The 16409-nt window shown below is 40.0% G+C and overlaps 1 protein-coding gene across 1 annotated transcript in view; it reads left to right on the forward strand.

The window, feature by feature from the left end:
• The first annotated feature begins 15567 nt into the window (after positions 1 to 15567).
• The window catches only part of LOC149794282 (kielin/chordin-like protein), an 88207-nt gene continuing 87365 nt past the window's right edge, over positions 15568 to 16409 (forward strand). The window contains exon 1 of the mRNA XM_089969099.1: positions 15568 to 15704. The gene's annotated coding sequence lies outside the window, so the exon portion shown is untranslated. The remainder of the gene's footprint in view (positions 15705 to 16409) is intronic.

Consider the following 16409-nt stretch of genomic DNA (forward strand, 5'->3'; position numbering starts at 1 on the left):
GGCGGCCTCCGTGTTGTAGCAGCCGCTATTTTCGCAGGGAGTGTTTCCAGAGACTTTTTTGTTTGTTTTGTCTCTGCCGCTATCTTTTCAAGCGCATCGAGAACGGGTACAGTTGCCGCTGTAACATCCTTAGTCGCTTTAGTTACCGGGGCAAATAACTGTTCACTTCCAACAGCAAAATCAGTTTGCATTTGTTGTCGCGTTTGAAGTTTCTCTCTCACTCTGTCTCGTAACGGTATAAACTTTCTAAGCGCTGCTAGCCGCTCTCTGGCTAGCCGAGTAGTAAGTGATTCACCTACCATTATTGTAAATTGATCCGCGATTTCAAATAAAATTTTCCGCCGGGTCTTTCCATGGTGGCATTGTACATCACATGTATATAATGTTACATTGGTATGCTGACTTCGTCACGCGACGTGGGCACAGGTAACTTCAAGCTGGGGTTTCGTCTATAATCCTCCTAATGTTTTTAATCTTACTAGAGATCTCGCGGCGTTTTTCATAAAGCTGCCCGAGTTTTTTTCGTATTGTTTCAACGGCAGTGAATAACCCAATGAATACGCTTACGTCATTACCATACAGGTTCTCATTAATTGTATGTTGTAATCGTTTTATAAAAGAATACTCGCGGGCTAGCGTAAAACGCCCTCGCTTCGATTGTTCGTTTATAGCCTCATAATCGGATAATATTTCCTCGCTGTTGAGCCTATCAGATAATACAATTCCTTGATTTTTTAATTTTGAAATCTCAGTTAATATATTATTGATGTCTTGGGAATCCATATTCTTATAAACATCTTATTTCTAATATCAAAAATTTTAATAAAATTATTGGAGTCATTTTTGACCCCGTTTTTTGTATGGACAGTACAATGCCGTAAATCTCCACTCGAGTGTTGTGGCAGATTACAGGCATACAGGGACAGTACAATGCCGTAAATCTCCACTCGAGTGTTGTGGCAGATTACAGGCATATACATATACTTAATTAAGGACAAACCCCTTGGGTGCCTTCGCATCCATCTGAGCCCAAGGGAACCCCAAAACATACATCTCCGGGAGGGAGGCCTAGGGTGACAAACGTCATCGTAGACCGCCCAGAAGATATGCTTGGGGGACATCACTACATGTACTTAATTAAGGATAGATATATTTACAATGAAATGATTGATGGATGATGGGACGGCACAAGACAGCACAAACATAAAACGGCGGGGCGGAACTCTACGGCCAATTCAACCAATCAAAAGCAACCCAATTAAATTAACCCGGTTGCATGATTGTGAACAAAAGACAACCACACGCCCGGGTCAAGAGCGTGGGTTAATTTTGATTAGTTGAATTGGCTTTCGAAAGCCCCAGGCTTATAACGAGTCATCTTATATATAAGGTGACTAGTACAACCGCATCAGTCACAAGGTGTGTGTTAATTTGAATTCCCTTGAATCGTTGAATCCTTAAATACTTATTAATGGTGTTTCACAGCGTTTAAATGAAACCAAATACTCAAATAAAACACTAAAAAAAAGAATACAGCTGTTAGATAACAGCGTGTATTTCATTAGTTTTCATCGTAAAATGATTAATTAATCGCAACATTAATTGGACTTCAAGGGACGTAACTCTTGTCATGCGACGCTATCACAAAACGAGTTATCTCCCTTTGATGTTATATATGAAAATCGAATTCTGTAACCCGTCTTTTTTGAGATCGCTGTTTGATATACTCGTTCTGCTACTTTTCGTACTGAGGGCATACAAATATCAAAATATCTACTGGCTTCATTCATTGACTGAAAAGTTTTTTCTTCGTGTGTTGTTGTATCAAATGATTTTACACTCTTTGCTTTCTTTGAGTATTTACCAGTTCCTCCTTTTTTACTATTTTCACTCTGAGAGATGGCTTGCAGATTACACAGTCTGTTATTTTGAGGACATCCATCAATGTGATCAATAACAAGACCGTCGTTGATCAATCCGTTAAATGCTTCATAGATTATTCTATGAACGTAATAGCTTTTTTTCCCGGCACCAAACACCAAATACCCGTGATTATTTACGGCACCAACCGGCTTCTTCAGTCTACAATTTCTAACAACACCGTCGCGAGATGCCTCGTAATTAACGAGCACGGGATGCGGCTGAAATTCTTGGTTCATTTGTATAATAATACTACTTGTCTAATTCATTATTTGGTTTAATTATAAACCTTGCAACATAGTCTTGGGGGGTTTTGATGACGAAGTCTGCAGTGGGGTCAATGACGGCATTTTTTATTCGTTTATCATAATAACGTTTTAGTTCCCTGTATCGCTTTCCGCCACAATTGATACACAACTGCGATTTTCCTCTTACACCAACGTGGCAAACCAAGCACGGGAGGGGGCCAAGAGAACCATTACGAACGCTTTGTAAATGATACCCGCAGAATTCACCTCTACATGATTTATTGCACGGGGTTATCGACCCAATCATCAACCATTTGCATTTATTCATTATACTATATTCTTTAATTTAAATACTTGTTTTAATTATATGGATGAGTTCGAGAGATTAGCAGCAATTAAGCCCTGGAAAAATATTAAGTTCAATCTCGATAGAGTCCTCAAGGACGCACCAAAAGCGTTAATAAACGATAGAACCCTGTTGAATAAAATACGCGATTGTATTAATGAATTCAAGCGTGATGGTGCATCTCATAGTTGGTCAACATTTCGAATTGATGGTGTTGTTGATGCTACCATGAACGACAACCGCGCAGCAATGATAATATCACAACTTGACGGTAAAAGGTATTTCTTCAGAGTAAAATTCATTGTCCGGGTGGAATCAGGTAATTGGATCATACGTGATAAATTTGAACCGGTTCTCAGCGATAAGAAAACAGTCATTGTTAGCCGCGACTCCAAGCCAGGGCTGTTAACCGGAGTTGACAGACCATACTATGAACGAGCGTATCCTGAAACAGCAGTTGTCTATGGAATATACCCGTTAAATAAAAAACCTGATATCGGAAAACTAGCGCCGATGAAACAGTCAACGGGGATAAATTGTGTAGCAGAACGAATAATAGAGCATTTTACAAATACGTGTCGAGGAAACAAATTGACTGATTTACGACGTAGTAAAATAAACCAATGGGAGAAGACAGTGCGCGAGCGAGGAGCAACCATCAGCGACATAGCGAAATTAGAAACGTCGCTGAGATTTCCAATAACCGTTACAACGATAACCGGTGAAGTATTATATGAATCAAAGTATAAATCAAAGGGAGCCCCAATCAAAATTATTGATCATAACGAACACGCGTGGACGCCCGCGGTCACAATATTTCCACGGGATAGAACAGTAAAGTATATCCCGGGGGAATTTATACAGGATGGTTTTCTCGCGGAGAGGAAACTATTTGATGCTATTGCCTGCTTGTGTAAAAACGACCCTGTATCAGTGTGGTTACTTCGCAGCGCTGAAAACGACATGGATACCTTTGATCAGTTTGTAAGACCAAACGGTGAATTATATCGCACTGAAGCGTTTCACAACAAGATGAAAAAAACCGCCATGGAATTTGAAGAGCATGATGAACAACTGCTAACAAATTGTTTTACGATTCCATCGGTTGCGGCTCATGTTGCAGCAAGGAAAAATGCGTGGAGACCAACGCGCAAGGAATTTCTACCGGATGTACAATCCAGTTGTTTGGAATATTATCACGGTGGACTATGGAACACTGAATACAACCGCGACGCTATGATTTCCGTTGATATGGTTGCCTGTTATCCAGCGAGTTTTCTCGGGTATGGATCCGCCGCTGAGTATTTCAAACGATTTGGACACCAAAGACATGAAATGACTCGTGTTGCTATTAATGGACCACTGCCTAATTTTGATTTAACCGGATTCGCTCGCATAGTATCATTTGAATTCGCGGCAGGACTTCATCGCTGTTGTTATATTTGGATCGGTAGACACATGGCTGAAAAGAGATGGCTTCCAATAGCGCTGCTACGGTTTATGATTGATTGTAGCATGCTAGTTTCGTTGACTGTTAGTGACGCGATTATATCATACCGGGCGCAGACTGAAGTCTGGTTACCAGAACCAGAGCGTCTAGATAGCATAATTGATGAATCCAGAAAACACATTGATGCCGACGAGGAATATATCATCGAATGGTCCAAAAAGATATTCAACCAACGAAACCGCGAGGCAAAAGATCTCGGTAGAAGAATAATCGGTAAGTTCACACAAGGTGGAAAAAACCACGACTACAAACGATATTGCTCACGGCTGATTATAGATGACGCAGAATATGATTTTGTAATCAAGGACGCAGTGGCAAAAAATAGATACGTGAACTGCAAAACAGCTTTCTTGTCCAATGGAACAAAGTTGGGTACAGTTGTTACCTACTTTGATGGAGACAGCCCCGCGTATCCACATTTGAGGGCGTCTATGTTGGGTTACGCCGCTATCAATTTATTCTCGATGATAAATAGATTTCCCGACACCGCGGTTAGAGTAGCCGTTGATTCATTTTATATAGACGTAAAGTACAAGGAAAACATAGCCAAGTTTACTAGTCCGGACGAGAGTTGGGGTATATGGAGAATTAAAAATGAAATACGACGCGATTATTCCCCGTCAGCAGATGTCACCGTTGAAAATAATTACTTACGCGGTGATAATTTATCAGAATGGTCTAATGCACCACCGTGTTCTGATCCAATTTGTAGATATAAAACAGTTTATTTAAGCGGCTGTGGCGGGTCAGGAAAGACGACTCGGGCAATTGAATTATTTCGAACGCGGGCAAGTATAATCGCGCTTACACCGACCCATAGACTAGCGCGAGAGATAAAACAACGAAATGTTGACGCCGTTACTTATCACAGCTTTTTTCGATACAGCGGCGGTGAGTGGACTCCTGATCGAATGGGTGAAAAATTTATTCCTGAGGTTATCATCTGGGATGAGATATGTACTGTTTCGTTAGATACTTTACAAATGTTTCTTGAGTGGTTGCTGCGCGCGAATACAGCGGTAATCATGTGTGGCGACCATGGCCAACCACCACCATTTGTCGGCGAGGGTCCACATGATTGGTTAAAGGGTTTTGTGGACTATTATGAAGAAACCGATACTGATTACCGAGCACTTGATGAACAACTGCGCGAGGTTAAAAAATTAATCAGATTACAGCCGGATAGAGTTCAATGTGAAATAATCCGCGAGGTGATTCCGGAAACGCCGTTAAATGAATTCTGGGAAACATGGAGACCAAACGATTTGATTGTAGCGAGTAGAAAGATAGTCAGAGACACACTTCAGCGGAAGTTGTTTGCGTTGCATAAGGAAAAGTTTCCAACGCGTCCAGTGCCGTTGTGTTATAGACCCGCTGATACACGGCGGCAAAACATTGAAGTTGAAATCCCGGGCCTGACAGAAAAACAAATTCTCGTGCTGAATGATATCGTGCTCGTTGATATCAGCGTCGTCGAGGACGCGCTACGTGCTGATAAATCCCCGTGGACGCTAGGATACGCAACAACAATACATTCCTCGCAAGGATTGACTATCACGGATACAATTGTTTGGATGGTTGATAATCGCATCGAATGGTCGAATCTAGTCTATCTCGCAGTGTCCCGAGTACGGAGGATAAATCAGCTTCGAAGAATTGTTATTGACGAAGCCACCGACGAAGCCGGCGACAACGATGACATTATCGATGCAAGCGTCATTGATAGAAAACTCTCGGGTTACCGCCAACAGGATAAAAAAAACAGCGGCGTTTTGATATTGATGCCGAATTAATAATTGCGTTACGACAACAACAGAATAATCACTGCGCGAGTTGCAATTGTGTAATGCGCTGGCGTTATTCGGATAAAGACGCTCGCCAATTTACCGTGGATAGGATCGATAACAGTCTCGGTCATGTCAAAAACAATGTGAGGTTAACTTGTCTTGAGTGTAATAGACGCAACGGCGCTAGTTAAGACCACGCGGGGGCAATTGAGTATCGTCAGGTATCACTTGTAGTTGCTCGCGAGTAAATCCGCGCTGAGGAGCAGTTGAATCCAGTCTATAGATCGGTGGTCTACCAGTTGATCGTGTTATCGTTGATATGTTATGTGTGGTAACACTCCAAATAGGATCAGTAGCTCTTTTTTTACCGCCTTCAAGCTCTCCTGGTTCATACAGATATCTGACAGTGACATCGCCGAGAATCGGCTTGGAAACGCTATCTATTTTTGATCTTCCGGGTATGTACTCGTATTTAATCGCGTCGCTGGGCTTCATGTTGATTGCTCGGGTAATCTCGTTATTTAACGCTCCAATTACGCCTGGTAACCTTTTAACCCATTCACGAGATCGTTTTTCTTGGATGAATTCCTTCGCGTATTGATACCCAAATAACCGTTCAGCAAGAGTCCGATTGAATCGTTCAACAATTGCCTGATCACGATGTAGCGCAGTATGACCTCGTCGTATCGCGACGCTATGATGTTTCAGCGTTGATAAAACAGCGCCGCGAAATTCATTGCCAGGATCAACTTGTAATAGATTTGGCCAGCGCAGAGGACCCCTTCGGTAAATCCGCTCAAACGCATTGGCTACTTCAGTTGCTGACTTTGTTTTCAAGGGCTCCGCTTGTTTGTATCGACTCGCAACATCAACTACAGTTAGCGCGTATTTGTAACCGTTGTCATGCGGCAGAAATAATATATCAGCCTGATGAACTTCATTAGGTACGCTGACATCAAAGTGCGAGAAATTTATTTGTTTAGGCGGTGGTAGATAAATTTGCCATATAGCCTGTTTGGATAACCAATTAGCCGCAACGGCCTTTGTTACCTTTGCAGCGCTTGCGAGTTTACCAATTGCGGCCTTTCCTTTCCAGTATCCTCTCGGAGAATAATAGATGGATTCCATGTTGTTATTATAAACGCTAGCGTATTCAATTACCAGCGCGAGAAGCTCCGCTTCCAATCATTAATTTACCTTTCATAGCCGATTTTACCAACCATGAGGCCAATTTTTCTTTGACGGATTTATCAGGAATAGCATTTAACGCGTGAATTAATTTTACATCCGCGATATGACGCTGTTGCAGATCACCGCTACGATAAGCTATATCATGTATCCGACATGCTTCGTCGATAGCGTTTATCGGATACTCACCGGGTCGCGGCTGATTTTGATCATCGAGTCTGATATCTAATCGTGTTCCGGGGCCACAGTAGCTATATCCTGGGAGGTGCTTTTCTCCTGGATACTTTGCCCACGGTGTTCCGGGGAGTTTTGATAACTTGGCTGCAATATCACCTCCTCGCTTTTTTTTAAAGCATCCCCGGGTCTAGCAGAAATAAATCTAAATTTCTTTGTACCGCATTGTACACACTTACCAGTAAGCGCCGATCTATTATTTCTTGTTGTAACGGTTGTCATATCATTTGTGCCAGTACGCACTCTACACTTCACACAATATAGATCCATAATTTATGTATAGATATATGGATATAATTGATTTTTCGGCAACTAAAACGAGAGAACCAGTTAAGCATGTTGCAGCGTTACCAAACTCGATCCGGATGATTATCATCGGACCATCTGGATCCGGCAAGACGCAATTGTTACTCAATTTAATAATGAGATGGATGAAGTGGGATAAGTTGTATTTAATCGCCCCTAGCATGGATGATCAACGATGCTACGAGGTGTTGAAAGATTTTAACGAGAATGCATCAGCGATCGCTGAAAAAAATGTTATTGAGTTTATTACAGATATCAATGATGCACCGAGTATTGATGATATTGATGGCGACGTTAACAATCTAGTCGTGTATGATGATGTTATGTTAGACAATCAAAAAACCCCAGCTAGGATATTTTCCAGAGGCAGGCATAAAAACACCGACGTGATATATGTCACTCAACGATACACTCAGATTCCAAAAGTAATCAGAGACAACTGTAATATTCTTGCTGCATTCAACGGCGTTGATACACACACGCTACGAAATATTTGGCAGACATGGTGCGGCGGTGACATGGACTTTAATGGTTTTCGAAACTTTTTTAGTCATGCTCAGTCGACCCCACATGGATTTGTAACGATAAATTTACATGATCCTCGGACACGATATCGTATCGGACTTGACCAAATATTCGGTTAGTTGTAAATAACCACTTAGCAGCAGGGGGGGGGGGGGAATGACATCGACGCGGTCGTCGCTGTGCTTACCGGACGCTGACGACGCTGGGGATCGGAGCGCAGAACCAAATGACGTCACCATCGTGTAGGATGGACCGACGTCGTTTTTTTTTACCAGCGCTGACTACACCGGATCCGCTGAGTGCAGAAAGTAATAATTAAGCAAAATAACGATTGGACAAAATGTCCGATTCGCCCCCCCTGCTCACGATATCGTATCGGACTTGACCAAATATTCGGTTAGTTGTAAATAACTTCTTAGCAGCAGGGGGGGTAATGACATCGACGCGGGACGCCCGATGATTATCACGGGAAAACACCAACGAGATGTTGTCGCGAAATACAGCGTTTTCGAGCAAAAAACGCTAAGTCTCCATTTGCCAAACGGAGACTTTATTTTTTTTTGTTTGAAAAGTGAGATTTCGAAGGAAGGCTCTATTTGTCGTTTTAAAACCTTAATCAAATTTTGTCTGAAAAAGTTGTCCGATTCGCCCCCCCCCCCACTGCTAATGTGGCGTCGAGATCTCTCAGAATTAGGAAACCCCGACCACAAGATTGGCACCACGATAGGCGCGCTCTCTACCGCCACTACAAGGAAGCTTACACGCAACACCCGATGTCAACCCTGCTAGATACCGCCGAGTTTCATGCTCAACATCACGGGATAGAGGCACCCCCAATTCGGCGGTATAAGGAACACCGGGGACGGCTGAAATGTTATGCGATGACGAAACCAGCCGGCAAACCATTTAAACCGGCTGGAAAATAACAGCCCTTCTAAGGGCTACCAAAATTGCCTCTTATTTAAGGGAACCATTTTGGCTGGGTCTCCCGATTCGACAAAACCATTATACTGACTTGATCCTTTTGATCGCCTGCTTCACAATTAAAACTTTTTCACCTAATAGTGACTCAACTTTTTATGTGTCGCTTAGACATTTATCAAACTGAAATTGTTAGGGCAATTATTATGTACACTATGTACTAGTATTATTGGAATTGTTAGGAGATAGGAAAATTAAAAGATTTGTTTGGATTTGACTCAGTTGCACAGGTGGCTCACACATTATTGGTTATGTTAGGGTCCATAAATAACTGATATAAAATTTGATTAAGTACGGGCTGGTGTTCAGTGACGTTCTTGCGAATAGCCTTCTTGCCGGACCGTTTTCCTCCCTTGCCAAAACCGGACATTCGTACATAAGAGGGAATATGTGAAACTATTTTCACCCGCTAACAAACAGGTGTCCCGATGTGATGTCATAGCCGCCGACCAACCGCGACTGGCGTTACATACTGCATTGGTTGACACCCCACTGATTGATAAACTAGAATTTCCTTTAAAACATGAATGTGTGGGTCCAGTCCCATACATGTTAGCCCTGTATTCAGACCGTTAGGGTCCAACTTGGAGTCACAGCGGAGGCTAACTAACAGTGCAATTTGTGCACATAAATGCCTGGGTGATGAGGCTCTAATTCCCTCCCCCAGGATAAATTATCAGGCTGCTGTGCAGCCATAAACCCGTGGCACATGTACAACAGTACGAAAACCACGCTAATTCAACCAACGAACTAACGAACGAACGAACTAACGAACTAACTAACTAACTAACTAACAACTAACGAACGAACGAACTAACTAGCGAGCTAACTCAAAAATTAATGTGGTTTTTCCCAAGTGAAGGATTTAAATCTTTCTTCACGTGGACGTGATGGGAAACGTGGTATCTAGGGCTCTTTAGCTAGCTTATTTGTCGATGGCTTTTCCAGATTTAAGGTTTGTTTTAAGATTGTTTTTCCTATGGTTTAGTAATCCAAATATTTTGGCACCTAGTTTCAATAATTTGCCTAATGAAATCACGTACTTATATATTATTTTATCATTAATTTTGTCTGTATTTAACGAATTGGATTCAACAAAATGTCCTAATTTATTGATATATTTTTGCGTGATTTCATTTCGCTAGAGTTTAAATTTTGCACAGTATAGGATTATATGCCTTTTGTTACCAAATTGTTTTGTGCACACGGGACATGGCGGATTGGTTTTAATTATCCTTATTTGGAAGGCTTTTTCACCTGTCCACCATGCTTCGTGTAGGTATTCTTTAATTTTGCCCTTTTTATTTCTTTAATCTTTTTCCAATTTTTCCAATTATTTTTCCAAATTAACCAATGCAGTTGTAACGTCAGTCGCGAGTGGTCAACAACAATGACGTCACACCGGGACACTAATTTTAGGCGGGTGGAAATCGTTCCACATCTCCGCCCTATGTACGGATGTCGGAACGTGGAAAGTAGGGATAATTCCGGCAGCAGGTCATCCGCATGGAGTAACCGAACGACCCGTCCGTACTTAATCAAATTTAAGTCCAGTTGTGTTAGTGGACACTAAAATAAAACCAATATTGTGTTAGCCACCTGTGCAATTGAGTCTAATTCATACAAGTTGTAAAATAATTTCCTAACTCCTAACAATCCAAAAATCTAGTACATAGTGTACATTTTTAAAAAGCCCTAGCAGTTTTAAAAATGCTGATTGTCTAAGCGACAAATAAGAGTGTAGTCACTGTTATTTTATTGGTGTAAATTTTGCTGCAGACGACCGAATAGATAAATCAATTCACACAGACACAAAGAGATTTTTCGAATAGGGTAACCATGCCAAATTGGTTCCCTTTTAAATAAGAGGCTACTACTTTTGGCAACCGGTTAGAAGGTGTTCCGGCTGGATTCTTGGTCATAAAGCTTCTCCGCGTGCGACTTTCACTGTACCTCTCATCCGGGAATGCTTCAAACCCGTGTAGTTCTGTTAAAATTTCAGCGGTTTGTATCAAGGCTGACATCGGGTGGTTGTTGTAAGCATCGTGGTAGTAGGTAGAGAGGATGGGGTGTCCAAATGTCCATTGCTGCGGCCGTGGTTTTCTTGTTTTTAGGGACCGCCAAGCTGTGTAACTTACTGCATTAATGAAGTTTCCCGCTTTCGTGGTGTCCTCTATGGTCTCTTGCAATCCGAGCATATGTATTTTTGGTAACGCTGGATCGCTTTCCTCCTCTTCCTCTGTTTGACGTGTTGCACCTTCTGTAGCCTCTATTTCTACGATGTTTATTCCCTCCATTTTTTGCGACTTGCGAAGCAACCTCCTTGATGGATGTTATCAGCTGTTGTAACGTCTCGATATCCGGTTAACTGGGTCTGCATCGTGTGCTCCCGCTGTTTCTGCTTATTTCCCCTCTTCTGACTCCTGGGCTGTTTCTTTTCTTCAAATTCTTCTTTTTTCTCCTACAATAAGAGTAAAGTTGTCCTATTAGCTTTAGCTCTTAAACTTCAGCCCGTACCTACTGTAAGACCATTGCCCTTCAGTGCATTAAGTGCTTGGAGTGGGATTATATCCATCGCTAACTCCTTTGTCTGCATGCTTCCTGTCTGCTTCGTTAGTTGCGACGACAAATTCATGCCAAATGGAGTTAAAGAGATACATTTTAGCAATTTGGGCTGTTTCTATTACAGTTAGGTGTCTATTACTCCGCGTAGTTGTGTATTTTTGTATTTGCTTTTGGATTTGTGTTAAATTTAAACTTATAATATTTTCTCCTCGGTAAATACCTAGGACTTTAACCTGTTTTTTGTTTTTACAAATTGCTGGAGGGAGTCCTGGATGATTCCTTCTCAAGTTACCTGTTAATATGATTTCCGTTTTTTTCATGGTTTCTTTGAGATCCTGATGCAAGGCCGAAAATTTTTTATTCCGTAATTAGGTGATCTTATGATTGATTTGTGGTAATAAAATTTGAGCAGTGTTGGAAGGTTTTACATTCTTTTTCATTGTTTGGTACCTTTATTCCGTGAATGTTTTTGTCATTGTGTATTGCGATATGTGAAGTTTCTATTCTCAGTACATACAGAAGCATTGATAAAGGGCACTCTTGCTTGACAGATCTGTTGACTGTGAATGGTTGAGTCTTCGCTCCATTTGTTTGGGCCATTGATTGTATGTTATTTTATATAAAAGTTTCTTTTTTACCCATTGTTGGAAATACTGTCCAAAACCAAATTTATTGAGAATGTTTATTGTGAAATTTATTTCAATTCGGTCAAATGCTTTTCTTTATCAAAGTGAATTAGGGCACCTTGCCGATCATTGGATTCCATATATTCAATGATTGATTTCATTGGTAAAATATTATTTTAGATATTGTTTCCTTCTTCACCACATGTTTGGTTTATATTTAAAATTTCACCTAGTGTAGCGTTTATTCTGTTTGCTCTGATTTTGATTAGGATTTTCTAGTCCAAATTTAATAGAAAGATTGGACGCCAGTTAGTTTTAATTCAGTTGCTTCTATTTTGTTTTTATGTATCAAAGTTATGAGACCCATTTTTATTCTACCTCTCATCTCTGTTTTTGAAAATATTTCATTATAAGGTGATTCTAAAATGGGAGTTACAGGTCCTTTTAATGTTTAATAAAACTTTACTGTCAGGCCATCTAGACCCGCGATTTAGTTTTAGTGGTGCTATTTGCGGAAGTGGTGTGTCTTCCTGTTATGGTGGTGGTGTGTGCTTGTCAGCCAGTAACAGCTGGCTTCTGCGGGCTGATCCACAACAAAATGATCACAATGACTGAGCGATTTGATATATTAATAGTTTTCATACTTAAAGTGCAATCGGAACTGTCTCTACCTTTATCGCCCAATACAAGAATAAACAAAACAAAGCAGAGCCCGATGAGAAAACAGAATGAAATGAAAACGAGTCGCCCAAACAATCTGACACACTAAATATCGCCGTGAGAACTGAAGAAAGAAAAATTAAATCAATAATCAAAACAAACCATGTCAAACAACACCTTTAAAATAAAAGTGAATCTTACAGTATCCTGAAAGAAGGTTTTTAATCAATTGCGTTGCATATTGCCCGAACGTTATTTTTGAAGTCCTGTTCATGATAAGATGCTTCAAGCTGATTATGTCAATAGTTCTGGAGGATTAAAGGAAAACGTATCTGCTTGATGAAAAACAAAAATAACAACTGTAAGGGCTTACAGGTTTTGCGTGTCCCCCCCCCCCCCCGCCCAACTAATGGTATGAAAAGAAAGTTGTCTTCACATTATCGTTCATATTTACACAGTCCAACTCAGTTGTCTTGACATGAACATAGTCTTTCGATAGTTTATTTTTAAATATAGACTATCTACCTCTACGGTTAACATGTGTGCATTACAAGACAGTGTTTCGGACAATATTGGAGTAATATTAATTGTGGACCACTCTAACAAATTATAGGCTTACGCATTTTCTTTCAGGTTTATTAGGCAACTGGCTAATACGGTCGTCTGCACATGAAAATAATTGTCGAGGTGTTTGGCGTATGTTGAAACTAAAGTTACATTACAAGTCAAAATTTCATAATAATAATAATAATAATAATAATAATGCGAGTAGCCAAATTATGGCTAGCTATTCCAATATAGAAATTTATCCTTTTGAAATTATATATTAATTTTTTTAAAGCATATTAACGACATTTTACTATCCATAGCTTTTCTAATATTCCGTTTATATTTATTGTACCTATAACACAGTAGAATGTCTAAGCTTATGTTACGTTTAGATATATTAATAGAAATATCATGTCAAGACATAAGGGAGAATACTGAGCTGTATGAAAATCGGTTGCAATTCGTCAAACTATGTTATTGCATCAAAAAGGGAAAATGCGGCCTTAAGATATATTGACTGTAGAGATCCTCGTTTTCGTTGTAAATATTATACCAATCTGAATGTTGTTGACAAACATATGCTTAAGATATAAGATTTAATTATCACATTAACACGTCATTGGTGTGGGTGGCATCCAGATACCCCATGCCTATTGGCATAATTACTTTCCCAAAACATATTTTTCATAGTAGGGCATGTTCGTTGCTGCATGTAAAAAAGTAAAATGATAGTCTTACACGGAAATCCGTCCTGATCGTCCAAGTTGGCTTGTTTATGTCTCCGGTAATTCTCGTTTTGTTTTCTCAACAAGTATTATTCACAGTCAGCTAGGTATGGGTTTCGATAACGAGACCAGCATTACTCACTTGTCTATATCCACTGTGCTTTAAAATATCGTATTTAGTGGTTTATTTGGTCAGCTCTATTCTATACGCAGAACTGGTTTTACTGTGACGCATGTGCTGTGAGAGCACGTGCTCTCTATACTTTCTTTTCCACTCTGGTCATCATTAGTCCCCATCCCAATGCATAATAATGGTCTGGACTAGCGTGGGGCGGGAGCTCTCAAATTGTCTACAATCAAGAAGTTTTAAAACCATGTCTTTCCTTTTGATTGGTTTCTACATTTTCCTTTAAAATCACAAAACTAATTTTGAAAAATACGAAAACTTGAATAAGATATTGCTTTTCTTTTCTTAAGTATTTAGCATAATTTTGGGATTTGAGGGTTGAACTCCCAAACGTCAAATATGCAATATGTTTGGCGAGTTTCCTTGCTCTTCTTCCTCATTTTTTTAATCTGTTGTGATCATTGACCCCTAGGTCAAAGAGTTGAGTTTTGTTCAGTTTCCATCTCAGTTGCTGTAATTATGTATACTCTTGTTCACTACGTTTTTTTTTTGATGTGTTAGGGGACGGGTATATCTAGAGCACATTAGTGAGATTTGCTATACCTAGCCTGTTCTCCAATTTCTTTTTGAATGGAGAACAAGTAAAATGGAAGAATTAAACATGAATAAGATGCATTGATTCTAAGACCGTTGTGTTTTCGGTTATGGCTTGGGGGGAGTATTTTGCGCTATTTTTTAGAATTAGTGGACGTTATATGATTAGTGAATATGTTTTTGTACTCATTCGTAATGAGCAAAAGTTATTTGATATGGTATATGTCATACTGATTTCATTATGAGTTCTTCTTGGTTCTCATTCGCAATGGGTGTGGATTGTTTAGTTTGTGTATGTAGCTTGGCTCATCAAGAGGCATATAAATTCGTATTCATTGGCCACGTAGCTGGTTTTATTCAAGACTGTTGGCGGTAGGATTCGGTCTCAATGCTTTATTTTTTCAATTCGACTAGAATGATGTGAGAAGTCATGAGTCGGAGGCCACTGATACATCCATATATTCACTCCGTTGTCTTTCGATATCCCGTCAAAATTCGTAACTAGAAATGGAACCAGTTATAAATGAAACCACGATCTGGACGGACACCAGGACGAATGTGAACGAATGCACTCTTTGAACCATCATTTATGCAGCGGTCACGAAAAGGACGTGCGCTTGAACTCAATGTGTTTGCTGTTCTCGGTCACTGAACAGCATTTTCTAGTATCAAGCACCTGAAAAACCGACTGCATGTGACTAGGTGAACGTTTCGTGGCAGTTGGAAGCGTGCATTGCTACAGGCAAGATCATCAGAAGACCTTTTACAACCGGGACTGGAGAGTGTTTAAGATAATACTGCAATCAATATACTGTGAGTATCTATAGATTGCCTTGAATGCGTCATGGAAAAAAGGACATTTATTTAACAGTAATGAGATCCTTTCTCTTACGTCGAATTGCATCCTTATACCCGGTAGTGTTTCCATTGAGGGAACTAAATTTTCTTCACTAGTAGTGTGCCACTTTCTTTCATTTTTGTCTCTACTACGTTTAGAATAGCATGGATATATTTCATACTATCGGCGACATCGCATTCTAGATAGGTTAAGGTTTTTGTTAAGGTCAATGATGCTACTTTCGTCATTGCACAATGTTAGGGGAAGTCCCTGTTTTGAAACCCGGCCATGTCGTACCGAAACCTACACGTACATGCATTCTAGCCCTCAAAACGTATTTGTAAATCGACAGCCACTGGTTCCAGTTTATAAACAGTTGAAATGTTTCTTCGGCATTATGCGATTGCCCATTTTTCACAATTTAGCCAACTTTATTTCCGCAACCACTCGAACAATTCGAAAACGCTCATTATACTGTCATTTTTAAGAATTATCTTAAAATAGATTAAAGTAAAATTGTAGCGTTTGGCTGACGATTTTTACATTTAGTTATTTAATTATACTAAGTAATTTAGACTTAATTATAATTAAACGGATTTATTGGCTGACTTAAACATTATACTAATAATACGCTGTTTGATCGAAGTTAGAACTGTTCGCTGGCTAACACTTGTCAAAAT

Source organism: Sinohyriopsis cumingii, chromosome 8, assembly GCF_028554795.1.
Source record: "Sinohyriopsis cumingii isolate HCF-2022 chromosome 8, ASM2855479v2, whole genome shotgun sequence".
NCBI classification, from domain to species: domain Eukaryota; kingdom Metazoa; phylum Mollusca; class Bivalvia; order Unionida; family Unionidae; genus Sinohyriopsis; species Sinohyriopsis cumingii.